General features: G+C 32.6%; 1 pseudogene across 1 annotated transcript; it reads right to left on the bottom strand.

Annotated features, from left to right (window-relative positions):
- Positions 1-11,370: 11,370 nt before the first annotated feature.
- LOC309823420 (oligosaccharyltransferase complex subunit OSTC-like) lies at positions 11,371-12,001 on the bottom strand (annotated as a pseudogene). Its single transcript has one exon. The product of its transcript is annotated as an oligosaccharyltransferase complex subunit OSTC-like (transcript).
- Positions 12,002-27,505: the final 15,504 nt, after the last annotated feature.

Below are 27,505 nucleotides of genomic sequence, written 5' to 3'. Positions count from 1 at the left end.
AGAACAATAGACTTCAAAGTAATCACCCTGGGAAGCTTTAAATCCACTGATATCCTTGTCAGTTACAGACGCTATATTTCATTGTATGGATTTTGTTTATTTTTTAAATTGGTTTAAAGGTCTGACTGTATCAGCAATTCTTCCTTTGAGAGTGAATCTGATTTTTAAGAATGAAAATGAAACAGTTAAATAAGTTTATGACGAAAATAAATAATGCAAAGTAACGACGTGTGCACTCTTGGAGATAACAGTATTAAGAATACAGTAGAAGTGGAGCTTAATCCTATGACTATAAATTAAAATGATATGGCTTTAAACAATTTAAATAAACTCTCAGGTTTAGGTTCTTCTTCTGCAAAATAGAACAATTTATTTCAATTTTGTTTTTTTGTTCTTAAAGCTGAATTTAAAAATATGAAATGACCTATTGCATGTAAACTAGATTGTATTTATCTTTATACTGTCAAAATGCAAAAAAAATATGCTATAGCCTATGAGAAAAGTGAAAGTTCCTTGTAATCTTTTCCTTCTGTGAAAACCAGTGTTAACAACTGTATATATATATATATATATATATATATATATATATATATATACATACATATATATATTATGCTAGAGAAAAACAAAGAAGAGAGAAATTTTTAACAAAAGAAGTAAATATTTTTTATCTTTTTGACAAGATGGAGTAACAGGAACCAGATTTACCATTCTGGCTTAAACAAATAGAAATCTAGATGACATCTGAAAAACAGTTTTCAGATATTAGACAGTAAGCAGCACAAAACTGTGAGTCCCAGATAAATGGGCCAAAAAAAAGAGGTAAGTCTTGTCAGTGTAACACCTTACTTACTGCCTGAAGGCAGTGTTAAGGCCTCAGTGAGAAGACAGAAAACTCAAACAGAACTTTTCTCACAATAATATTTAATTGAAAAATAAAGCAGAAAAACAGTAAGGATATAAAAGCCTAGAAAATTTTGTCCTAATTAGCATTTATAGAACACTGCAAGCAACAACAGTATAATACACATTTTTCCCCAAGTGTAAATAGAATATATGCTAGGTCATGATGGACCTTATGAGCCAGGTTGAGGAAATTGGGATTATCCTTAAGCAAAGGGATGAGAGTGAAATCCCCCTATTTTTACTTAAATGCAGGTCATGGAAGATCATATGCACAAAATAAATTTCTTGAAAGTCTATGATTTATATGTGTCAAATGACGCATCAAGGTCATCACATGATCTGATAATCCCACATGTGTAACTCTTTGAAAAGCTACAAAACCCAATGAATCACAGTTATGTTAGTTGTACATCATAGTATTAAAAAAGAATTCTGAAACAAGTTGAAACACCTTCTGTCTCATGATTTATAATAATGATACATCAAATCCTAAGAAGAAAAGACAAAGATATTAGGAGTGGTTATTTTAGGCTAAAAATTACCAACTAGTCTCAAATTGTGTTATGGGAGTGCTGTAAAATACAGAATAAAAAGGCTTTTCCTTTTACCTCTGGGTTTTAAGAACTATTGTATATCTCTATTTCCAACTCTTTCCCCAGATGCCTAACTACAACCTTCTAAAGTTTTGATGGGGGTTCCTTAAATATTTCTCTCTGATATTCCATGTTGATAATTTTTGACTAATAGATTGTATCCATTTTTTTGAGATACAGGTTTATTATTTGAAAAGAATTGGCCTGATTATAAGCATCTGTATTTTTTAACATGGGCTCAGGAATGCTAAGTAGGGTATATAAAATGTTAGGAGTTTACATTAGTAATATTTTAATATTATTTCATATTTATTTTATTTTATTCACAAATATTATAATACAGTTTTGTTTGTCTGTTTGTTTTTTTGGTTTGGGGGAAGTTTTGTCCTGATATTGAGCCATTGCATAGTTAATCATTCCTGAAGTCATAATTGTAGTCATTGTTAAACCCAGCATAATACCTCATGATATCTTCCTAACTTAAAATTTTCTGGCTTATTGCATTTCCTTTCATTTTTAAGAACAACAGCATTTTGCTCATTCCAATGCTTCTATTTAACAAGTGTGAAAAACTTTTGTACTCTAGTCTTCTAAGGAACTTTGAACCCAAACTGCTTCAATAATAGCCAGCTGACTGGGATCTGTCTGGAGGACCTAATTGGTATGAGCAAAGCACAGTAGAAGGCAACAGCTTAATTTGTATGCAAGAGGCAGTATAAGAAGTGTGACACTCACAGTGAAAGCAGAAAACAGCAAGCCAACATTTCAGGACTAGTCATTCAAATGGACTCAAGGTCACTTCCTTTTGTCTGTGTTTCTTACGAAGAGTTACTTAGAGGTGAGACAAGGAAAAAATGAATTTTTCATGAAATATAGTGCCTGAAGGAAAAGGAAGAAAAATGTCTATTCCACTGTGTAGACCTAGAGCAAAGCAAAGGCCACTAGACTAGAGAATGTCCTAGGCAAAGCTTGACTCTTTCTTCTACCACACAGTTTGGTGAATGGAGCATGGCAGTGACTAATAATGTATCAATTTCCCTTAGGTATAAACCTGCCTGATAGAGGAATATGAGAAAAACATCTTCTATCTATTCCCAGGGAATGATTCCGAATTCTATGTATCAAGAGCAACATCTAGAACTCTGTTTATATTTTATAGCAAATGGCATTGATTTTTAATACCCAGGGAAATATCTACCCATATTTATGTTTAATGTTTGGAAATTTTGTAATATTCTCATTACTTCTATAATATAGACAATTCAATTTGAACTCAAAATTATAAGGCGCATTTAAAATATATATATCAGTAAATATATTCTTCCTTATTGCTAATAGTTCTCTAAGCAATTTCTGTAGGTCCCAGTGTGAATCATATGATCTTACGTAGGGAAGAATAAAAGATAAATGGATTAAAAAAAAAGAAAGAAAGAAAAGAGAAACACAGTGAGAAAGAAAGAAAAAAGGAAGGAAAGGGGGGAGAGAAGGAGAAAAAGACTGACTTCACAATATAAGATATATGATTATATATTGATAACAAATTAGAAAATAAGTGTGTATAAGTGTTAAAATGGATAAATAGTATTTTAAAGCTCCCAGAAGTCAGACACACTTAAAATGATAGAATATCCAACTAAATCAAAATATATATTTCTATATGTTTTGTAAGTAAACATAAATTTGTTCCAATGAATAGTTTGATAACTTAATCTACATCAGTCCAGCTTATATCTACCCATTTAACATTGTTTATTCTTCTTGAATCCTAGTGAAAATGAACCTGAATTCTGTGAGTTGCTAGATTTTTCTCTAATATTAAATTTTCTTGTTCTTTTCTTTTTTCCTTTTTCTTTCTTTCCTTTCCTTCCTCTTTCTTATTTTCCTTCCATTTTACTTCTTTAGTCCTTCTTTTCACCTGCTTTCTTTCCTGCCTTCCTTATTTTATCTTCCTTCTTTTAATTACATGCAATACATACTGGATAAGATTTCAGGTTTTCTAGCTGGAAGTCTTATTAGGATTCTTATTAAAAGCTTTGTCATTATCACCTATATTAACAAGGTAAAAAGAGGTAAAATGATTAAAAATGCCTAAGTAATGGCAGATAATTAAGTAGATAAATGGAATTAACTGATAAACAGTTTGAAATAAACAGCAAGTAAACAGTTCCTGTTTTTTACTAATTGCTATTGGTGTAAGTGCCTAAAAAAGATGATGAGCTGGTAAATTCTGTTACCTTAGGGAATACAATAGAAGTGGAGATTGGGCAGAGTTCTTTCATCTGAATATAAACCTTGTTTGAAAGAATTACTTTAAGGATATGAAGATAGGTTCTGTTTCAGGTAAATTTGACAATATTACTATGGAAACATCCTAAGTCAGAAATAGTAGAAAATGTTATGATTTGAAAAAAAAAAAGACAAATGTATCATAATTAAAAGAAGAGTATGATATTAGAGTCAGGAATATGAAGGTACAGAATTTCTGCATCTACCACAACACCTGAGACATAAATTCTTATGAAAGTTTTATATAATATATTCAATTTGTTTCATTCTAAAGGATGAAATCTGAAGAAAATTACTTCAGTCTGAAAACATAATTTATTTTGAATAGAGGTGTTAAATTCCCTGAATTCATGATATTGAAAATGAGAAGCTAATTTTGGCCACCATTTCCACATTTTAAAAATCATCATTATTCAAGTCCCCACTTTCCATTTTGTATAATGTGTAAGTCTCACACATTCTAGCTGCTAGCTGATAGATCTATAAGGAGCACAGTTATGAAAAATTTCTGTTTGCCTATCAAGTTATAATTCTTCTAACTGGAAAAAAATCTAAATATGATGCATATAGCACTCCTCTCCACCCACATGCATGCTGAATATCTATCTGTTGAAAATCTGGAGCATCTGAAATAGGTTTAATCGATGACTTGGTAGTTTTCTTTTAACTGTCATCTACCGCTAGGCTGTTCTTTAACAGCTATATTCTTGGTAGTTATCAAGTAGATATTAGGACTCTTCTAAAGAAGAGTGTACAATAAGGGTTTTTATAGGTTAGGCATATTTTGTTTGCTTTCCTATAGTCCTTGAAAAACTACTAAGGTTTATCTTATACATAGTACTTTTATCAAGCTAAAATTTTATGATTTTTATTTTTAAAGAAATGATTACATTAGCAAATTTATTGGTGAAAGACAACTTTATTGCTTCCGTGAGTCTATTACATATAAGAGTACAAGGAGCCTGCTTCATACTTCTCTCTATGTCAGATCCAATAAGAGCACCTGGCACATAGTAGGGGCAAACATCTATAGAATACAAGAATACAATGGTACTATACCTGTTCATTTTTTTTCCTTTGTACCTTCCATACTGAATAAGAACACAACTGTTTAGAGCACATAATTGTGTGAGTTCATGGAATAGAACCTTACATTCTCTTATGTGTCTGTGTTGCTGGGAGACCTAGGTTACTGCCTACGATTTGTTTTTGTACTGAATAAAACTGCAGAAACCCAATCCAACAGTTTTTGGCAAGGAAGCTCCCTTTCATCATGCACCTCTTTCCCTTGGGACTTGGAGAATCTTCTCTCCTTGGAAGGTTTAGGCATTTGCAACTCTTTACACCTACTGTGTCCCTTGAGATATATTATTTTCCGAAATTTCAATAGAAAAGTTGGATTGACATTTTCTCATATTTTTTCACATTTCATCCAACTCTCAAGAAAATAAGAACCACTTGATTGCAACACCAGTGCTACTGCTACTTCTGATATTAACCCTTTACTATAATTAACACAACTTAATCTAACTTATCTAACTTGTCATCCTATTCTTATCCTTCTATTAGAATATTTCTTTTGGATTCACCTGAGTCTTTCTTTGACATTAATTCTCAGTATAATACATGGCTTAATGACTCTGGATATGTCAGCATAAAAATTATCTCCTGTATCTTTACTCAACCTTTCAAAGCCTTACAGTTTTACCATGAAAGTAATAATCAGTTTCTCACAATTATCAGTAATAGTACTTTTGATTAAGAAATTATTTTACACATGTGCTCCTAACGTATTGCAACACTAACTTATTTAGATTCTCTTTTTTTCTACCTCTCATGATACAGCAGCAGGGAAAGAGAAAAGTTGTTATTATGTAGCATTTCCCTAGTTAATATTTAAAAAAATTGTTGAAAGTCTTTTCAAAATCACAGCATTACATAAATTTCTCTGCTGAAGTATATATTCCCCAATCCCTATACCAGGAATTGACAAACATTTTCCACAAAAGTCCAGATAGTAAATATTTTAAGCTTTCAGGCCATACCATTTCTGTCACAATAACGACTCTGCCTCTGAAGTGTGAAAGCTTCCACCGAGAAGAAACATAAACAAATGAGCCTGGCCATTTATTTTGTTTTATTTCTGGACACTTGTATTAGTTTGCTAGAGCTGCCATAATGAAATGCCACATACTGGGTGTCTTAAACACCAGAAATTAATTTTCTCACAGTCCTGAAGGCTAGAAGAACAAATTCAAGGTGCTGGCAGTTTGGTTTCTTCTGAGGTCTCTCTCCTTGGCCTGCAGACAACCACCTTATCCCTGTAAGACACCAGCCAGATTGGATTAGGGCTCACCCTAAGGGCTTCATTTTAACCTAATTGCTTCTTTAAAGGCCCTATATCCAAATACAATCACATTCTAAGGTACTGAGGGTTAAAGATCCAATGTGTGAATTTAGGGGGACATAATTCAGCTCATAACAACATTGAAACTTGAATTTCACATAATTTTTAAGAGTCCTGAAAGATTATTCTTTTTTAAAATGTTTTACAAACATTTAAAATTGTAAAAACCTTTGTTAGCTCTCAGGCCCTACAAAAACAGGCAGCAGGACAAATTTCAGGCATAAGCCTTAGTTTGCCAACCCCTGTTCTAAGGAATCATTTCTTACCTTAAATGTTTTATTTATATCTGAATAGTTGGAAGTCAAATTATATATAATTTACAGGGCATTGGTGCTTTTCTGATGAGAAGATACTGACTTCATTACAATTTAATTTTATAGCTATAAAAGCAAAAATAACCTAATCTATACTATTGGTATACACTGTTATTAGGCTCTATTGACTCTGATTTTATCAGACAATCCTTGCAGGTATAACTTAGTTTGTCTTTATATTTTAACTTATTATGAAAAAGCATGCATGTAATAATAATGCCTTGCATTTGTGTATTAGTCAAAGTTTATTGTTTAGTTTCACATGCTTTAAGTCATCTGATTTTCACATTTTTGCTCTTGAGTGTAGTGATAGTGTCTTGCTCAATTATCTTGTCAGTGTTAAATAAAAAAGCATACTTTCTGCTCCATCACTGATGAGCAAATGCAATATAAATAGATGAAATAAGGTAGACCTCATTCTCAGATTATGGATAAACTAAGGATCAGAGAGTTTAAATGATTATTAAACAATGAGTGAAGTTCAAAGCTTTAGCAGGGACAAGATTTCTGGTATCTTACACTACTTAATTTGATGTAGATATATACCAATTAAATGCATTTGTTTTATATTTACCAATATGTTTATATAATATTCCAGAATTAAAAGCTGGATCTCCTATGAATATTTATCACTATTTTTTCTATACAGAATGATATACTATTCAGGACATTAAACATAAGATTAACATACATTTTTAAAATTGTACTTTTAAACCATACTATGTTACAAACACCAAAAGTAATTAAGATATGGTCTCAGTTTTTTAAACAGGAGAAAGTCATGAAGATACGCAGTTATCACATCATAAGATATGGTAATACAAGTATGAATATAGATCTATACAAAGTTATATTGTACATCAAATATGTATACACTTTGGTTCAGATCTGTAGAAAGTTGACTAAGGAGGTAACATTTGAGGAAAAACCTTGAAATAAAAAGACTCTTCCCGTTTATCATGACAGACTGGGCATAGACTTTCAGATCTCTTTCCAGCCCAACTCACACTAAAATTACACGAGAAATATAAAAAAATAAAAATGTAATTAAAGCAGTACTGAAAATTCAAGAGGAGTCTCATGATTACTCCAAGAGAGTAAATAATTTCTGGAAGATTCTATGCAAACACCTGGGAAGCCACAACTCCATGCCAAACAAAACCTCCAAAATGTAACTTTACTAGCAGAATACTATAATTCCAATGAAATAAAAATTAACAGATTCTGGAGAATGGAGTGGATCACTACAATTATCTGAGGAATTGACTACAAATTAAGTGAAAAGATAAGGTAGAACTCCTCTGGTTTACTTTATTTATTTACTTTTTTAGGGTAAAAACAGAAAAAATATAGGACTTATAGTGTCTCATATTATTAGAAGAAAGAGAGAAAAGAAACCATGATAAGTATAGTTAAAAAATGAAAAGGAGAAAAACAACAAAAAAAGCAAATAAAAATGATTGGGAAAATATTTAATTAAAAACACAAAGTAATCACAATTACAATGAACAGGAATAATTTAAATTCCTCAATTAAAAGGTAGAGGTTGAGATTGTATTGGAATAATAAATCTGCTATGTGTCTAACAAGGAAAACATAAAATCTGATAAAAAAGGTAAAGAAAACATGAAAATAAGTGATATTAAAACATGATAAAAGTATACAAGTACATTTTATTTTATTTTTTAAACATATTTATTGTAGTAAAATTGCTTTATAACAGTGTGTTAGTTTCTGCTGTATAATAAAGTGAAACAGCTAAACATATACATATATCCCCATATCTCCTTCCTCTTGCATCTCCCTCCCACCCTCCCCATCCCACTCCTCTAGGTAGTCAGAAAGCACTGAGCTGATCTCCCTGTGCTATGTGGCTTCTTCCCACTAGCTAGCTATTTTACATTTGGTAGTGTGTATATGTCCATGACACTCTCTCACTTCATTCCAGTTTACCCTTCCCCCTCCCCATATACTCAAGTTCATTCTCTATGTCTGCATCTTTATTCTTGCCCTGTGCCTAGGTTCTTCAGAATACTTTTTCTTTTTTTTTTTAGATTCCATATATATGGGTTAGAATACAGTATTTTTTTTCTCTTTCTGACTTACTTCACTCTGTATGACAGACTCTAGGTCCAACCACCTCACTACAAATAACTCAATTATGTTTCTTTATATGGCTGAGTAATATTCCATTGTATATATGTGCCACATCTTTATCCATTCACCTATTGATGGGCACTTAGGTTGCTTCCATGTACTGGCTATTGTGAAGGGTGCTGAAATGAACATTGTAGTACATGATTCTTTTTGAATTATGGTTTTCTCAGGGTATATGCCCAGTAGTGGGATTGCTGAGTCATATGGTAGTTATATTTTTAGTTTTTTTAAGGAACCTCCATACTGTTCTCCATAGTGGCTGTATCCATTTACATTCCTACCAGCAGTATAAGAGGGTTCCCTTTTCTCCATACCCTCTCTGGCATTTACTGTTTGTACACTTTTTGATGTTGGCCATTCTGACTGGTGTAAGGTGATACTTCATTGTAGTTTTGATTTGCATTTCTCTAATGATTAGTGATGTTGAGCATCCTTTCATGTGTTTGTTGGCAAACTGTATATCTTCTTTGCATAAATGTATATTTACATCTTCTGCCCATTTTTGGAGTGTTTTTTTTGTTTTTTTTGATATTGAGCTGTATGAGCTGCCTGTAAATTTTGGAGATTAATCCTTTGTCAGTTGCTTCATTTGCAAATATTTTCTCCCATAATGAGGGTTGTCTTTTCATCTTGTTTATGGTTCCTTTGCTGTGCAAAAGCTTTTAAGTTTCATTAGGTTCCATTTGTTTATTTTTGTTTTTATTTCCATTTCTCTAGGAGGTGGGTCAAAAGGATCTTGCTGTGATTTATGTCATAAAGTTTTCTGCCTATGTTTTCCTTTAAGTGTTTTATAGTAGCTGGCTTTACATTTAGGTCTTTAATCGATTTTGAGTTTATATTTGTGTATGGTGTTAGGGAGTGTTCTAATTTCATTCTTTTACATGTAGATGTCCAGCTTTCCCAGCATCACTTATTGAGGAGGCTGTCTTTCCTCCATTGTATATTCTTGCATCCTTTATCAAAAATAAGGTGACCATATGTGCGTGGGTTTATCTCTGGGCTTTCTATCCTGTTCCATTGATCTATATTCCTGTTTTAGTGCCAGTACCATACTGTCTTGATTACTGTAACTTTGTAGTATATTCTGAAGTCAGGGAGCCTGATTCCTCCAGTTCTATTTTTGTTTCTCAAGATTGCTTTGGCTATTTGGGGCCTTTTGTGTTTCCATGCAAATTGTGAATTTTTTTTTCTAGTTCTGTGAAAAATGCCAGTGGTAGTTTGATATGGATTGCATTGAATCAGTAGATTGCTTTGGGTAATATAGTCATTTTCACAATGTTGATTCTTCAAATCCAAGAAAATGGTATATCTCTCTGTTTGTATCATCTTTAATTTCTTTCATCAGTGTCTTAGATTTTTCTGCACACAGGTCTTTTGTATCCTTAGGTAGGTTATTCCTAGATATATTATGCTTTTTGTTGCAATGGTAAATAGGAGTGTTTCCTTAATTTGTCTTTCAGATTTCTCATCACTAGTATATAAGAATGCAAGAGATTTCTGTGCATTAATTTTGTATCCTGCTACTTTACCAAATCCATTACTTAGCTCTAGTAGATTTCTGGTAGCATGTTTAGGATTCTCTATGTATAGTATCATGTCATCTGCAAACAGTGACAGTTTTACTTCTTCTTTTTGGTTTTGCATTCCTTTTATTTCTTTTTCTTCTCTAATTTCTGTGGCTAAAACTTCCAAAACTATGTTGAATAATAGTGGTGAGAGTGGGCAACCTCGTCTTGTTCTTAATCTTAGTGGAAATGTTTTCAATTTTTCAAGCTTGAGAACAATGTTGGCTGTGGGTTGTCATATATAGCTTTTATTATGTTGAGGTAAGTTTCCTCTATTCCTTCTTTCTGGAGGGTTTTTTATCATAAATCGGTGTTGAATTATGTCAAAGTATTTTTCTGCATCTATTGAGATGATCATATTTTTTTTCCTTCAGTTTTTTAATATGGTTTATCACATTGATTGATTTGTGCATATTGAATAATCCTTGCATTCCTGGGATAAACCCCACTTGGTCATGGTGTGTGATCCTTTTAATGTGTTGTTGGATTCTGTTTGCTAGTATTTTGTTGAGGATTTTTGCATCTATGTTCATCAGTGATATTGACCTGTAGTTTTCTTTCTTTGTGACATCTTTGTCTGGTTTTGGTATCAGGGTGATGGTGGCCTCATAAGTTGAGCTTGGGAGAGTTCCTCCCCCTGCTATATTTTGGAAGTGTTTGAGAAAAATAGCTGTTAGCTCTTCTCTAAATGTTTGATAGAATTCACCTGTGAAGCCATCTGGACCTGGGCTTTTGTTTGTTGGAAGATTTTTTTTTTAATTAGAAAAATTATTTATTTCCGTTCCTTTCATACATCTTATTGTTCAGGTAACAGTCTTACATACATATCTGAAATGATGCACTGTCACACACTCTGTTTAAAGGCAAAACACCACAGGTAAAGCTGATCAGCTGTCCAGAGTTCTCAGCTTATGGGATCTCACTTCCTGATTTTACATTAATTTCTGAAGGTCAGAAGTGTCATCTCCAAAAAATGTTAAGGGGTTTGTAAAAAATAATCACTTTATTCAATATTATAGTTGTAGAAATGAAGTATATTTTCTTTAAGAAATAAAAAAAAGAAGAAGAAAATGACACTTAACATCGTTGGTATGTCAGTATAGGCCATCAGGAAAAAATGTTGATAAGCTTGTCTCTGATACCAAGAAGACATTCTAGTCCAAGCTATAACACATTTCCTATGTTTTCACTAGATGCTTCTTTTCTGCTGTTTTTCATCCTTTTCCATATTTCATATCAGAGGACTGGTACAGCCTTTAAAACTTCATTAACGGGAGCAAATTCAGTATCCACCAATTTCTTCTCAAAAGGCACTCTAACCCATCAGATAGCCCAGCAGTTTCATTCTCATGAAAACTCTAGCCATGAAAAATCTCAATAGGACACAGATGAATCCAATGAATAAAAGAGAAATATACTGAGCTTTGGAATGTTTGGTGCATTGGATTGGTCCAGGATTATGAAACCTAAACCTCCCATTGTAAACAGGAAGCTGGATGTGCATCCTTCCATAATATACTGTCCATTTACTCTGTAGGACAAGAAAGCTACTGGTCTCTGATGCCCATGTTCATCAGTCATGGAGCCGACACTTGGAGGTTCAATGATAACATCATAAATGATTCCTCCAGTGATGAGGAAGTAAGACACAAACACCAGAGCATACACCATAATGGCTGATGGCATGTGCACCCAGGGTGGCTTCTTCAGCTTCAGGTTGGGACATTTGAGCACTAAGAATGGGATGCAGTACAAACTCTCCATGTTGGTGGCGGCAGGGGCAGCGGTCGGCTGCCAGTCCCACATGCCCCTTCTGTTGGAAGATTTTTAATCACAGTTTCAAGTTCAGTGCTTGTGATTGGTCTGTTTATATTTTCTATTTCTTCCTGGTTCAGCCTCTGGAGGTTGTGATTTTCTAAGAATGTTTACATTTCTTCCAGGTTGTCCTCTTTATTAGCATACAATTGCTTGTAGTAATCTCTCATGATCCTTTGTATTTCTGCAGTCAGTTGTTACCTTTTCTTTTTCATTTCTAATTCTATTAATTTGAGTCTTCTCCCTTTATTTCTTGATAAAGCAGGAGACAAAAGAGAAGGAAAATACCTACAATAACAAATCCAAAACAATTAAGAAAATGGTAATAGGAACATACATATCAATAATTAAGTTAAATGTAAATGGATTAAATGCTCCAACCAAAAGACATTGACTGGTTGAATGGATACAAAACCAAGACCCATATATATGTTGTCTACAAGAGACCCACTTCAGACCTAGGGACACATACAGACTGAAAATGAGGGGATGGAAAATGATAGTCCATGCAAATGGAAATCAAAAGAAAGCTGGAGTAGCAATTCTCATATTAGACAAAATAGCCTTTAAAATAAAGACTATTATAAGAGACAAAGAAGGACACTACATAATGATCAAGGGATCAATCCAAGAAGATGATATAATAATTGTAAATATTTATGCACCCAGCATAGGAGCACCTCGATACATAAGGCAAATGCTAACAGCCATAAAAGGGGAACTTGACAGTAACATAATCATAGTAGGGGACTTTAACACCCCACTTTCACCAATAGACAAATCATCCAAAATAAAAATAAATAAGGAAACCAAAGCTTTAAATGATACATTAAACAAGATGGACTTAATTGATATTTATGACATTCCATCCAAAAGCAACAGAATACACTTTCTTCTCAAGTGCTCATGGAACATTCTCTAAGATAGATCATATCTTGGGTCACAAATCAAGCCTTGGTAAATTTAAGTTGAAATCGTATCAAGTATCTTTTCCAACCACAATGCTATGAGACTAGATATATATTACAGGAAAAAAAACTGTAAAAAATACAAACACATGAAAGCTAAACAGTATACTACTAAATAAACAAGGGATCAATGAAGAAATTAAACAGGAAGTCAAAAACTACCTAGCAAAAAATGACAATGAATACACGATGACCCAAAACCTATGGGATGCAGCAAAAGCAGTTCTAAGAGGGAAGTTTATAGCAATACAATCCTACCTCAAGAAACAAGAAAAATCTCATATAAACAACCTAAACTTACACCTAATGTGATTAGAGAAAGAAAAACAAAAAAACCTCAAAATTAACAGAAGGAAAGAAATCACAAAGATCAGATCAGAAATAAATGAAAAAGAAATGAAGTAAATGATAGCAAAGATCAATAAACTAAAAGCTGATTCTTTGAGAAGATAAACAAAATTGACAAATATGTTTTAAAAGAAACGTGTGACAATATAACTAGACAAGATAGATATCAAAGGCACAAAGTTTAAATGAGATAAATGATATTATGAATGTTTTACTATGTGTTGAAACCCTAGATTTCCAAACATTATTGTTTTATTTGTTTCTCTAAATCCTCCTTCAATCTTATCTACCTAAACTAATGTATGAGAAGATGACATTTAAAATTTGGGGGGATTTATCAAAGTCTAGTGATCATAACTACTTTGTTTTTTTTTTATTCATTTCTCTTATTAGGTGTGTAAAATTCGACTTTTAAATTGTTGCTTTCTTGATTGATTATAACTCTTAGCAATCTCAAATTTTCCTCTTTTACCTTCCAAATTTAAATATATTCTGTATGGCAGGGTCTCTGTTAGGAAAAGATAACTATTACAATTCAAATAACTCCATGTACCCTCCAAATTAGAGTATTTCCAAAAAGGAATACCAGTAAATTTACTAACATCCCAAATCTACAACATGAGTAACAGATAATGGAAACCATGTGCTTTCATTTTATATATACATTAGGAAATAAACAGCAAAGACTAACAAGTTTGGTTCCACATAAGAATTTCACAACAAAACAGAGAGGCAAGCATAGTGTCAAAGAAAGGAGAATGTGGTTATACTGAAGAACATAAATGCCATCAACTAAAGTCACTTCTGGATGGAGAGGATTCTATTTTGAGAGAAGAAATACTCAGAATAATTCCAGGGCCTCCTGGGTCGGAGCACTAGCTACAACAGAATTGAAAGGAAGGGACGTGGGAAGTGTAAAAAAACAAAAAGTAATAGTCTTATGGAAGAACTGTTTCAGGATTAGATGAAAGTATCAATGACAGGTTTCCAACGAAGCCTTGGTGATTTAAGAGAAAAAAGACACCAGCAAAGTATAGTTCACTTCTGAACTATAAAGAAAAGAAAGAATACATAAAGGGCACACCTTATTTTTAAAACTTCACTTTACTTTTAAGTACTTTTAAGTGAGCTTTAAATCTAGGAAACCTAGTAAGACATCTACCTCATCTACCACAGGTTTGGCTGCTTCTGTTATTCTAGGAAAAACAAGCAAAAAAGTAATTATCAATAATTTTTACCTGTTATTTTTAACAAATGACTCTATACACCTGAGAGATTAAGGAAAATATTTTGACAAAAGATTGCTGATGATCACTGACTATATTTAATGACTACCTGAGACAAACAAAGGTGGAGAAAATGTGGAAGGATAACATGTAAATGTTGCGGGGTCTCTCTGAATAGAAATATCACAACTTAGAAAACATGGGAGAAAAATAGGAAAAAGAATAAGAAGAGTCAAATAGGTATTGATTATCATATACACAATAGATTAAAGTAAAGAGATATCATTTATAACTACAAACCAAATGTGAGAAAAAAAGGGGAAAAAAGGGAGACTAAGGGAATTATATGAAGTTCTTACCAGAACCTCACTAAGTATCTAAAGAAAAGCAAAACTGAAACATATGTTTAAAAACAGAAGGAATTTTAAACATTAAGGAAAATTGAATATTTACTAGGACACATTTTGAGTTAACATAGAGTAACTCATCTAAAGGAAAAAAAAATTGCAGATTGTTTAACAAAGCAAACACAATTTATCATGTAAATAAAAGACACACCCTAAAAAGTATTTCTAAAGGTCAAAAATAAAGGGAGGGGAGAAAATACTTGACACAACTCAATTCATGTTAGTGGAAAATTCATAGCCTTAAGTATATCAACTAAAGAAATGGGTAAAGTATATCAGCTAAAGGAAAAGATAAATAAGTATCTAAGAGTATGGATTTTTAAGGCATAAAAATTAAGAAAGTAGAAAGAAAGAAATAATTATAAAGGTAGAAATCAGTGAGTTACAAACAGGAAAAAATAGACAAATAAATTGCAAAGCTTCATCTTAAAAAAAAACTAAGCAAAACAGATTAACCATTACTTAAATTAAAGCATAAAAAAGGGAATAATTACAATATACTAAATAAAAATGACAAAGAGGAAATGACCAATTAAGTTTAGATAGAGGGTATTTAAAAATATCATGAGAGGCTACTTTGAATAATTCCATCCAAATAATTTTAGAAAGCTATATAAAATGAATGGTTTTCTAGGAAAATATAATTTACAAAAGTTTCACCACAATTAAGATGAAAGACTTAAGCTAACCAATTTCCAAAGGAAAAAAATTGAACAAATCACAGTACCAGAGTTACTACACTCAACACATAAAAAGTATCAGTGGAGTTTTATCACATCTTCAAAGAACAGATAATCCCAATGATGCTTAAATTGATCCAGAACATATAGAATGAAAACTTCCAATATTTTATGAAGTATAGCTTTCTCAGTTCTCTTCCTTAAAGAAAATAAGCAGGACACTGTCAGCACCCAACCTGGTTTTGTGGAATCCAGAGGAGGCATACAATGCTAAGATTCTCCCCCAAGAAGGAAGTGGAGTGGGTCCATCCATAGAAAAGTTCTGAGAGACTCCTAGAATCTATAGTCTGGCTGACTGGTGAAGGTCTGTCTCTTTTGAAACCTGTCTGTAAGGACTGAAGGAGGTGACTTCTTCTTTGAATGCAAGACAACAAAGCAAGACTTCAGGAAACACAATCAAGGAACCATGATACCATCAAAGGAACACAATTATTGTCCAGTAACTGACCCCAAAGTAATGGAGATCTACAAATTGCCTGACAAAGAATTTTTCTTTTTTAATTTTAAGAAGCTCAGCAAGCAATGAGAGAACACTGATGGACAACTCAATGAAATCAAGAAAATGACACACTAACAAAATGAGACATTCAACAAAGAGATAATATCTTAGTCCATTCAAATTATTTTCATTAGTTTGTAGGTGTTTGTTTTTATTGTTTTTCTGGAGGAGGTGAGTGCTGGGACCTCCTAGCCTATCATCTTGCTGACATCCAGTCTCTAATTCATTCTATGAAGCCATTTTACCCAGAAACCAAAAGCAGGTAAAAATACCACATAACATGAAACGTACAGACAAATATCCCTTATGAAAATAGATGCAAAAATCCTCAACAAAATACTAGCCAACTAAATTCACCAACACATAAAAAGGATTATACATTATAACCAGTGGGATTAATTGCATGATTGCAAGGTTAGTTTAACCTCCAAAAATCAATTAGTGTAATACAAAATATTAATATAACAAAGACAAAAAACACATAATCTTCTCAATAGATGTCAAAACACATTTTACAAAATCCAACTCTATTTCATGATAAAAAATTCTCAACAGAATAGAAGTGAATTTCTTCAACATGATAAATTACAGTTATAAAAATCATACAACTATCATCATATTTAATGATCAAAAACTGAATATTTTCTTCTAAGGTCAGGAAAAATCTAAGTGACTCTTACCACTACTGTTAAACAATTAAAATTGTACTGGATATTCTAACCAGTGTTATTGGGCAAGAAAAAGAAACAAAAGCATCCAGGTTGGAACAAAAGAAGTAAAACTATCTTAATTTTCACAGAATGTGATATTTTATATAGAAAATTCTCAGGAATTCATTAAAAACTATTCTAGGACTTCCCTGGTGGCGCAGTGGTTGAGAGTCCGCCTGCCGATGCAGGGGACACGGGTTCGTGCCCCGGTCCAGGAAGATCCCACATGCCACAGAGCAGCTGCGCCCGTGAGCTATGGCCGCTGAGCCTGCGCGTCCGGAGCCTGTTGCCCCGCAACGGGAGAGGCCACAACAGTGAGAGGCCCGAGTACCGCAAAAAAAAAAAAAAAAAACTATTCTAGTTATTAAACTAGCTAATCAAATTTGCATGATTTAAGATTCAAATGAATTGTAATCTATAAGCAAGCAAAGAAAAATCTGAAGGATTTAAGAAATCAATTCCATCTAAAATAGCAAAAGACAATATTGTTAAGATGGCAATATGTTCCAAATTGATCTATAGAGCCAACATAATGCCTATTAAAATCCCAGCTTTTTTTTGAAGAAAATAATAAGCTAATTCCAAAATTCATATGGAGTTGTAAAGAACCCAGGATAGGCATAATATTCTAGATAAAGAAGAGCAATGTTAAAGGATTCACAATTTCCTATTTCAAACTTTACTACAAAGCTGTGATCAACACAGTATGAGAGGCACCTAAAGACAGACATGTAGATAAATGGAATGAAATTGAAAGCCCAGAAATTAACTTTGATAAATGGTCAACTGATTTTTGACAAGGGTGGCAAGTTCAATAAGAAAAGAACAGTCTTTTCAACAAATGATGCATGGACATCTGGATACATATGTGCAAAACAATAAAGTTGGATACCCAACACACACTAATATATATAAAAATTAATTCCAAGTGTATCCTCATTCTAATGTTAAAAGGTGAATACATAAAACTCCTAGGAAAAGAAATAGGAGTAAATCTCTGTGACCTTGGGTTAGGGAATATTTTCTTATATATCATACCCCAAAGCACAAATGACTTCAGGAAAAACAGATAATTGGATTTCACTAAAATTTAAAAAGCAAAGATACTATCAAGAAAGTAAAAAGAGGGCTTCCCTGGTGGCACAGTGGTTAAGAATTCACCTGCCAATGCAGGGGACACAGGTTCGAGCCCTGGTCCGGGAAGATCCTACGTGCCACGGAGCGGCTGGGCTCATGTGCCACAATTGCTGGGCCTGTGCTATGGAGCCCATGAGCCACAACTAGAGCCTCCATGCCTGGAGCCCATACTCTGCAGTGAGAGAAGCCACCGCAGTGAGAGAAGCCACCACAATGAGAAGCCGGCACATTGCAATGAAGAGAAGCTCCTGTTCACCACAACTAGAGAAATCCCGTGCACAACAACAAAGACCAAACACAGCCAAACATAAATAAAGAAATATTTAAAAAAAAATTAAAGAAAATAAAAAAAAATTAAAGAAAGTAAAAAGATAATGCACAAAATAAAAAAAAAAGTATTTGCAAATAGCATATCAAATAAGGAACTTGTGTCTAGAGCATATAAATAAATAATTTTTTTAATGGTGTTCAATTTAGCTTTACTAAAAGTGAGATGCCCTGGTATCAAGTCCCCTCTGATGTGATTCAACACAAAGTGCTTAGCATCATCTATGAAGTTCTGTAACCAGAAATGTTTACCCTGTATCCACTCAGTCCTTTAGATTACACCACACTGACTTCCAGACTACAGGAAATATAGGGAATATAGAAAGATGTTAAATAATACTGTGAGAGAATAATCATACAAATAGAGAACATGTGCCATTTTTCAATCAATTAAACCAGCTGTGTCTCTTTACTTCAATGTTAGTTTTTAGAAAAGTGAGGTTAATAAAATGTAGGAACAAGTGTAATAAGTGAACCTGTTTGAAGACATATAATTGATATATCACAGTGGTACATATGGGGACGTTTAAGATGTTCATGATATGAAATAATTTTAAGAAATAAGTCTTAAGTTGTTTTAGATTTGATAATATGAATGGAAGATAATATACTCTTTAAAAATAGATGCATACTTAGTGGTGAAGTATTAAGATTTTTTCAAATTGTTTTCAAACAAATTTCAAATAAGCAGCAATACTTACATATGTGATTGCTATACTGTTCATCTTTGTATATATATATATGTATATTTATATTTAAAACTAGACATAAATTGATAAAGCAGACATGGCAAATGTTAATATATTATTAAATATTACATTACGTATGTTATATTGAATCTTTAATTTTAAAATTTTGCATAAAAATATTTTTGAGAAAATATTGACAATTCATTAAGTCATAATGACAGCTCCATGATTTTTAAAGTAGAAATGAAATAGAATATATCATTTAGTTTTACTTCAATAAAATTAATATTAACAATAAAAACAGTTGAAATATTTTTATTAATTAAAACACAACTTTCATAGAAAAGATGATATCAAAGCAGAACTTGAAAAGTTTTATAAATTTTCCCGAAGTATGAATATTCAATGGAAATATTTCCTGCTCTAAGGGTAAACAGATGAAGAGAATGCATGGTTACATAAAGAACTAGAAAGATTAATTTCATTGTATTGTCTGACCAGATGGTACTAAATAACTTGTGCATGATTATTGCCACTTGCCTTTTCTTTTCACTCTTATTGTTCTACTGTCTTTATTACAGACCCTATCAACTTTTCTGAAAAATATAATATGCGATTATTAAATCATATTTTCTTTCTTTAAAGACTTAATTAACTTCTGTTTAAAAAGAGACAGACTGATTTAAGAACTTTACTCATGCTGCTTATTAGAAGTAAGTTTAAAATAATGTGATTAAAAAAAAGTTTGGGAATTGTTATGGACTGAAATCTGTATTCCCCCAAAATTCACATGTTGAAGGCCTAACCCCCTCCTCTACCAACCAACTGTGATGGTATTTGGAGATAGGGCCTTTAAAAGATAATCAAAGTTAGGTTAGGTGAAAAAGGTAGAGTCTTCGTGATGGGATTAGTGGCTTTATAAGAAGTGAAAAAGAGAGAAAGATCTCTTTCTCTCTGCTTGATAGCCCCAAGAAAAGTCAATGAGGACTTGTTGAAAGGTTGATTTCTCTGTAAGCCAGTGAGAAGGCTCTCACCAGAAACCAAATCTGCCAGCCTCCAGAACTATGAGGAAAAATTTCTGTTGTTTAAGCCACTCAGTTGATGGTATTTTATTATGGCAGCCTGATCTAACTAATACAGAACCAAGAACTGGAAAAATATATACTAGACAAGAAAAAAAGTATGATTAATACTACAAATAGGACAAAAAATGTCAATTAGGTAATGATAAATGGTAAACATACAAACGTCATCAAACGCTACAGCAACAAATTACATAAAGACACATTTATTAAAAATGCAAGGAGAATTTTTTATGAATGAAATTATGGCAGGGAGTATAATTTATCTCTTTAATATTAAGAAATACTTAGTAGACTGTGAGGTTATAGAGTAATTTAGTTACAGAAACTCAGTTTAGTTATATATATTTAGAACTTTTCTTTAAAGAATTAAAGGATGTAACTTTTGTTTTCATATCCACGGGATAAATGCAAAAATAATCTCTAAACTTTGCCACAGGAAATCTTAAAATTTCAAGGAAATAGAAATTTGTCTCGTACCTTAAAATTTTAGAATATATAATAAATTAATAAGTGATATTATAAATAAATCACATAAAGACTGATAAATCTGATATCTGGTTCTTTGAAGATGATATAAAAGAAAGAAAGAGTAAAGATTAAGGACACCTCTGAAATTTGCTCAAGGGAAAAGAAGAGAGACAGAATAGTAACTAGAGAGGGAATAAAAATGTGCAACCAGTAGAAATTAGAACAGCAGAGGAATGTTATATACAACTCTCCAGTGATATTTATTCTTGTGTAATAAATTAACCCAAACTTAGTACCTCAAAACAACATTTATTATCGCAGTTTCAGTGCCCCAGGAATCCAGGTGTTACTTCACTGTGTTCTCTGGCTCAGGGTCTTTAGCAGCCTGCAGTGAAGGCTTCAGCTAGGGCTGAGATTATCTCAGGTTTCAACGGACAATGGCTTACTTCTATGTTCAATCACTTGTTAGGATACAGATCCTCCCTCATTGGAATGTGGGCCTTAGTTCCTTGCTGGTTGTCAATCAGTGGTCTTCCTCAGTTTCTTACCATGTGGGACTCTCCATGGGGCAGCTCACAACATGGAAGCTTGCTTCATTAGAATAAACAAGTAAGAACAGCCAGAAAGGGAGAGTAGGCGAACAAGACTGAAGACTCTTTCTTTTTATAACCTAATATCCAAAGTGGCATCCAATAACTTTTGTCTTATTCTACTATTTAGAAGCAAGTCCTTAGGTCTTGCTCACACTCAAGGGGAACTGATTATACAAGAACGTGAATAGCAGGAGGTAGGAATCATTAGGAGTCATTTTTAGATGGTGCCTGATACAAGTGACAAATTCAAAAACCCAATTTTAGAAATTTGTTATTTCTTAACAAAATACAAGCTTTCAGAGCATATACAACTATGAAACATATAGAACAATTAATATAGAAAATATTTCAAACACCATTAAATGAATACTGTTGGACCAGAGTTTCATGGTTAATTCCTTTTAACTTAAAAGAGGCCAATAGTTCAATCATTTAAATTATCCAGATTTTGGAAAGAAATTTAAATAAAATACTAGACTTTCCTAATTGTATCTAATAATTAAAGAGTCTTATTACATAATTTGATTTTATTTCCTTTATTTTCCCTGTTACTCTTGATTATTATTTTTCTTAGACATTTGTTTAGTTGTTTCTTTTCTTCACTCCCATGTAAAGTAAGATCCATGTTATTTGAAACCTTTTCTGTGTGTTCACTACTATATCTCCAATAGCTAGAATAGTGCCTGGAATATAATGTGTTTTTAATAATTGACTATATTATTAATTCTAAAAATTCAAAGATGTATTATGATTTTATTACTGTTAAAATTGCACGTGTGGAACTTTCCTGGTGATGCAGTGGTTAAGAATCCACCTGCTAATGCAGTGGACACAGGTTCAACCCCTGGTCCGGGAAGATCCCACATGCTGCAGAGCAATTAAACCCGTGCACCACAACTACTGAGCCTGCACTCTAGAGCTCGTGAGCCACAACTACTGAGCCCACATGCTGCAACTACTAAAGCCTGCACACCTACAACCCATGCTCCACAACAAAAGAAACCACTGCAATGAAAAGCCTGGGCACCTCAATGAAGAGTAGCCCCCACTTGCCGCAACTAGAGAAAACCTGTGTGCAGCAACAAAGGCCCAACGCAGCCAAAAATAAATAAAATTTAAATAAATAAATAAATATTTTAAAAAATGCACGTGTGTCAGAGATAGGCATATGAATCAATTATCTACAGTTTGCAGTAGGCATGTTTGGGAAAAGAAGTAAAATACTGTGCATTAAATGGGGAATAGTAACCATCTCTATACCATAAATCATTAAACTTTTTATAAGACTGTGTTGCTCTGGACATTTTATAAATAATAATTGGTTAAAGGGGTAAAAGATAAATATCTAACCAGATGCTACTGGAGATTTGATAGAGAAGGAGGACTAAAAGGTAGATTTTTCTGTGGGCAAAGTCAAGGAATATGAAACTACATAATTTATTATTACTGTTATTGTTATTATCTCAGCTAAATGTATGCTTCTTTATATCTGTATATTTTAAAATACTAAGGCTAATTTACCACATTACATGGGACAAAAGAGAAATGTAATTTAAAATATTTCATCTATTTTAGTGTTCCAAAATTACTGCATACAATTTTTTTATAATGAAAAATAAGAGTATATGCATTTTGTTCAGCTTTCCTTTTGGATTCCCCTAGCCATTCCTATTCTATCAGCAAAACCACCATGGTAGGCAAAATTTTGAAATGACTCCCAACATTCTTCTCTCTTGATGTAGACAACTTGTATTATTTTCTCCCTTTGAATGGTGGGCAGAATTGAAGGGATTTTTACAGATACAATTAAAATCCTAAATCAGTTGACTTTGAGTTAGTTAGAAGGAGAGTATCCTGGATAGGCTTGATTAAATAAGGTGATTCCTTAAAAGGAACTAAATCCTTCCTGAGGCAAGACATTTGAAATGTCTTGAGAGGGCCTATGGAGAGGGCCATATGGCAAAGATCTGAGTGTGATGTCTAGGAATTTAGAGAGGTCTCCTGCTCACTATTAAAAAAATGGGAATGTCAGTTATCTAACTGCAAGAAAATAAATTTCTGCCAACAACGTGAGGGAGCTTGGAAGTAAATTTTCTCTAGTCAAAACTCTAGTTGAGGATGTACTCAGCCAACACTTTGATTCCAGCCTTGTCAAATCCTAAATAGAAGACCCAGTTAAAATGTGCTGGACTCCTGACCCATGGCAAATATGAGATGAGAAATCTCATCTATCCCAAGGTTCTGTCTTGGTTTCAGATCATGGATATGTTTGGGCTAAACTAGTTTTCTATAATTTTCACTCTGGTTATGGTAAGATTCCAGCAGATACACTAGTAAACAGAATAGTACCTGATCATCATAAATCATAAATTTCAGTGTTTCTTTCTGGTACATTTGCAGGAAAAAGTATTTCATAGACATTTAAGAATTAATTTAATTAGTAAGCAGAAAAATTGTTAGGTTGGTATTTCCTATGATAACTTTTATCAATATGTTTTACACTTGAGTTTTTTCAATTCTAAGGAAAATATTGAATCACACATGGTAATAAGCAAATAAAATGGGTGAGATAATTTTGGTCTCAAAAAAATAATGAGACAATGTTAAAGAGCATATATACCCCAAGGGAATAATCGAAATAAGTCTATATGCTTCATAATTTGCTTACTTTCTTTAACTAATTTTGACATCTTAGTAGACAGTTTCATCATTAAATCATAAATACTTATAAAGATAATACTCAAGAACTAAGGTTATTAGGAAACATTATCCTTACTAAGAATACAAGTCATTTTATGCCCCATTTATTATTCCCTCCTTAGTAATTCTACACATAAGTTTGTAGTCACATAAATTAAAATAAAAACATGAAATAAAATTCCTAATAGATGATAAATATGTTAATCTGACACAATGCTATACAACATTTTCTACAATCATATACAAAACCAATGTAAAATGGTATCTCAGACCTTTCAAAAGAAAAGTATTATAATGCTTTAAAAGCTAGTACTACCAAAGTTCAGAAGTAAGGCACATAAAATAATATTATCTACTCAACAAATGCCATTAGTAATTTTGTCATGAAGTCATAAAATTTTATCTAATGTTCCCAGTTTTATGCCTTATGCCTACATACCTGTAAATGTGCTATGATACTAGAATGGATCACAGTTATATAACTTACTAACCCTTCAAGGTTGCTAACAAACTGTCAATGAAAACAGTGTAGCAAACCAGAATAGAAGATGTAAGGAGGTATAGTTACACTGTTCCAAATTCGGAGGAAGGCCCAGCCAGTAGTCTGAGCATGGTAGTTAGGCAGTAACTCCATGCACCACAGGGGGGACAAAGGAAAGCAGTTACCATTTTGAGGTCCAAAGATGACACCATACGGTCTTTGAGGAGCATGAGCAGGCAGCAGAGTGTTAGCAAAGGGAATGTTTTCTGAGGAAAAAAAACTGACCATCTGTCCTTGTGAAGAAAAACAAAAAGTAGATGTCAGTTTGCTTAAAAAGAATGGCCAAAAGTTCATATTGGAAACAAAATAAAAGCTCACTTATCAAAATCAGAACTCTACCTCAGTTAGATTAGTTAGAAGAGTGTCTGCTATTAAATTCCACAGTGTTTCCAAAGATGAAAAATAGGACTAAAAGCTAAAATTAGGCTTTACCACAGGTGTGGTCAAATAACACCCTTAAAGAGCAATTGGACAAAGTTAAAGTACCAGACAAGGTCTGAATAGTAAGAAATACTTCAATGTATTTGTTTTGTTAAGTGAAATTGTAATTGCTTGGACCAAAATTGATAGCACTATTGCTTATTAAATTCTTTTTTAAAGATTTGTATATTATCAGGAAATGATTTAAGGTGAAATAGTAAATCAGTTTATTTAAATTAAAGGCAATGAGACTATGACACACAATGAATTTTTTAGATTTGATTGCCTTAAAAATCTTTTGGAAATATTTAATCTAGAAATTATCCAAAGAACTGTTTACAAAGAGTACATGTTTAAAAAAAATTTAGAGGTTGTCATTTTTATGATAAGAGAAATCATTGAGATTGTGATTTTCAATTATTTATGAGACTTTAGTTCGGTATTGGCTATAAATCATCTGACTTTGTAAAATTCAAGTAAAATTAAATATTAGCCTGGATTTTCTCTTAAGTTCAGAGTCCACTAAATAAACTTTTTTTTATGGTGATCCGGCACTTTATTTGTAGATTGTCTATTCACATGGCTTATACACATTTGGCAGTTCAATACAAAATTTTGAGAACACGTAAAAGCCATACTTGACATATTATATATTTGCAGCTCACTATATAGTTTTTGAAGTGATCAAAATATTTTCCATAACTGCTCTCAACTGAAATCTCAAAATTAATTATCTTAATATATGTTAAATTAATTAAATGTTGTGCTTAAGCAGCTAGGAATGTTTCATTTTGTTTACATTGCTATCTGTTCTAATTATATATCCAAGGTCCCTGGACATTATCCAAAAGTGTAGCTATTGTTGACCTAAAAAAATTGCTAGCTGAATTCTTTTACAAATTAAACAATTAATTGAAATACTGTAAAAACCAATTAAATATAAGCAATCACTAAACAACAGCAACAACAAAAAATAGAGTACTCTTTCAGAGTAGAAAAAAAAAAACACAAAAAACTGGTAAATGAACCTGGGCTTTTCATCAAGGAAACCAATTTCTCTGAAATTGTCTTTAATGAAAAATCTCATATTCATGTATATTTTACATAGCAAAGGTAGAAAAAGGGAGAAATTAGTAACCAGCATTTTCTTAATTCTGTATTTTTAGTTTCAAAGTTTAAGTCTCACACTCTTATAAAACCCACACATCCCTTGGGCTCTTGATATCCAATTTAAATATCTTGAGGTAAAATTTTGAAGAAACTGTATCTTGAAATAAATGACTAGTCTTCACCATATGAATTTCCCTGTGTTCTTGATGATCATGCTCATTTTCTGACCACCTGTTTATCCCATCACATTAATTGAGGACATTGGCATCTGTCCCTTCCCTTCTTCATTTTAAGTTTTGCCAGCTTTCTGTGGGATTATATTTTCCATGAGAATAAACTTTATTAGCATTTATTATTTTTAAAGTCATCTCTCTATTTGTGAGCAATTAACAGGAAGTGAAAATCTTGTTCATCCTCACTCTACCATCATCTCTGTGTGTTAATCAGGATTCAATCAGAAGATAGAAACCACACATTAATTTGAAGAGTTTAACATACAAAATTATTAACTATAATAAGGGATTAGAGTAATGAGAATTGGTTAGGAAGAATTAAAGAGAACTCTAGAGAACACAAGAGTAACATATTTAAGCGTAGCTACTACCTCTAGAAGTGAGATAGAGCACCCACAGAAGACCACCCAGGGCTAGATCAAGACCTTGTTGGAAAAGCACAGCCCAGGATACTGTGTGGCAGAGAAGTCACTGGAGTGCCTCTGTCAGAAACTGCTGGAAAAGTGTCATCCAGAACTGGCTAATGAAAGCTCCTCTCAGGGAGATGTATCATCAGAAGGACTCCACTAGGAAACCAGGAAAAGGGAAGTTGCCTTGGGTTTTATTACCAAAATGGCAGTGGGATACACTAATTATTTAGGTTATTGAAATGCTTTGGAAATAAAGATGTTGAAAAAACTAAAGGGGACAGAATATGTGATAAACTTGGGTGTATCATGAAATGCCAAAAGAGCCAATAGAGAGCAATATAATCTTATTGCCTATACAACCTTAAAATAAGTAATCAATTTTTCTAACCAATCAACAAACCAGTCATTTCAGCATTGCAAACCAATATTTTTTAATTATTCATGCAATTCAATCAAAATGATCAAATAAGTATAGCCTCTAAACAAAACATAAAGATGACTTTTTAAAAATTGGTGATTATGTAACAAGATATAAAGACTTCAGAAGACATCATTCCTCTTTAAATTTAAAAGTCCGAAAGTAGGAAAAAAATAGGATTGACTTTCTACAACTTCCACTTTTTTTTTTTATTCTTTGGTTCTAGTTTAAAGTATATTGTTTCATAGCTTCAACATATTCGACCCTAGCTTCAATGTGGGAGTTGGTGAGATGAGAAACTTCAAACTGTGATTTTGAAACCCCCAGTTCAAATGCTCTGGGGTGATACTGTGAAGAGACTATTCCTTAAAATAAATGATTTGATCTTCAATTGAGAAAAGTGTTAACTTCCTGGAAACTTTCCAGTTTGCTG

This window comes from Grampus griseus (assembly GCF_964374135.1).
Source record: "Grampus griseus genome assembly, chromosome: 5".
Lineage (NCBI taxonomy): Eukaryota > Metazoa > Chordata > Mammalia > Artiodactyla > Delphinidae > Grampus > Grampus griseus.
This window is presented reverse-complemented; position numbering and strand designations above follow the sequence as displayed.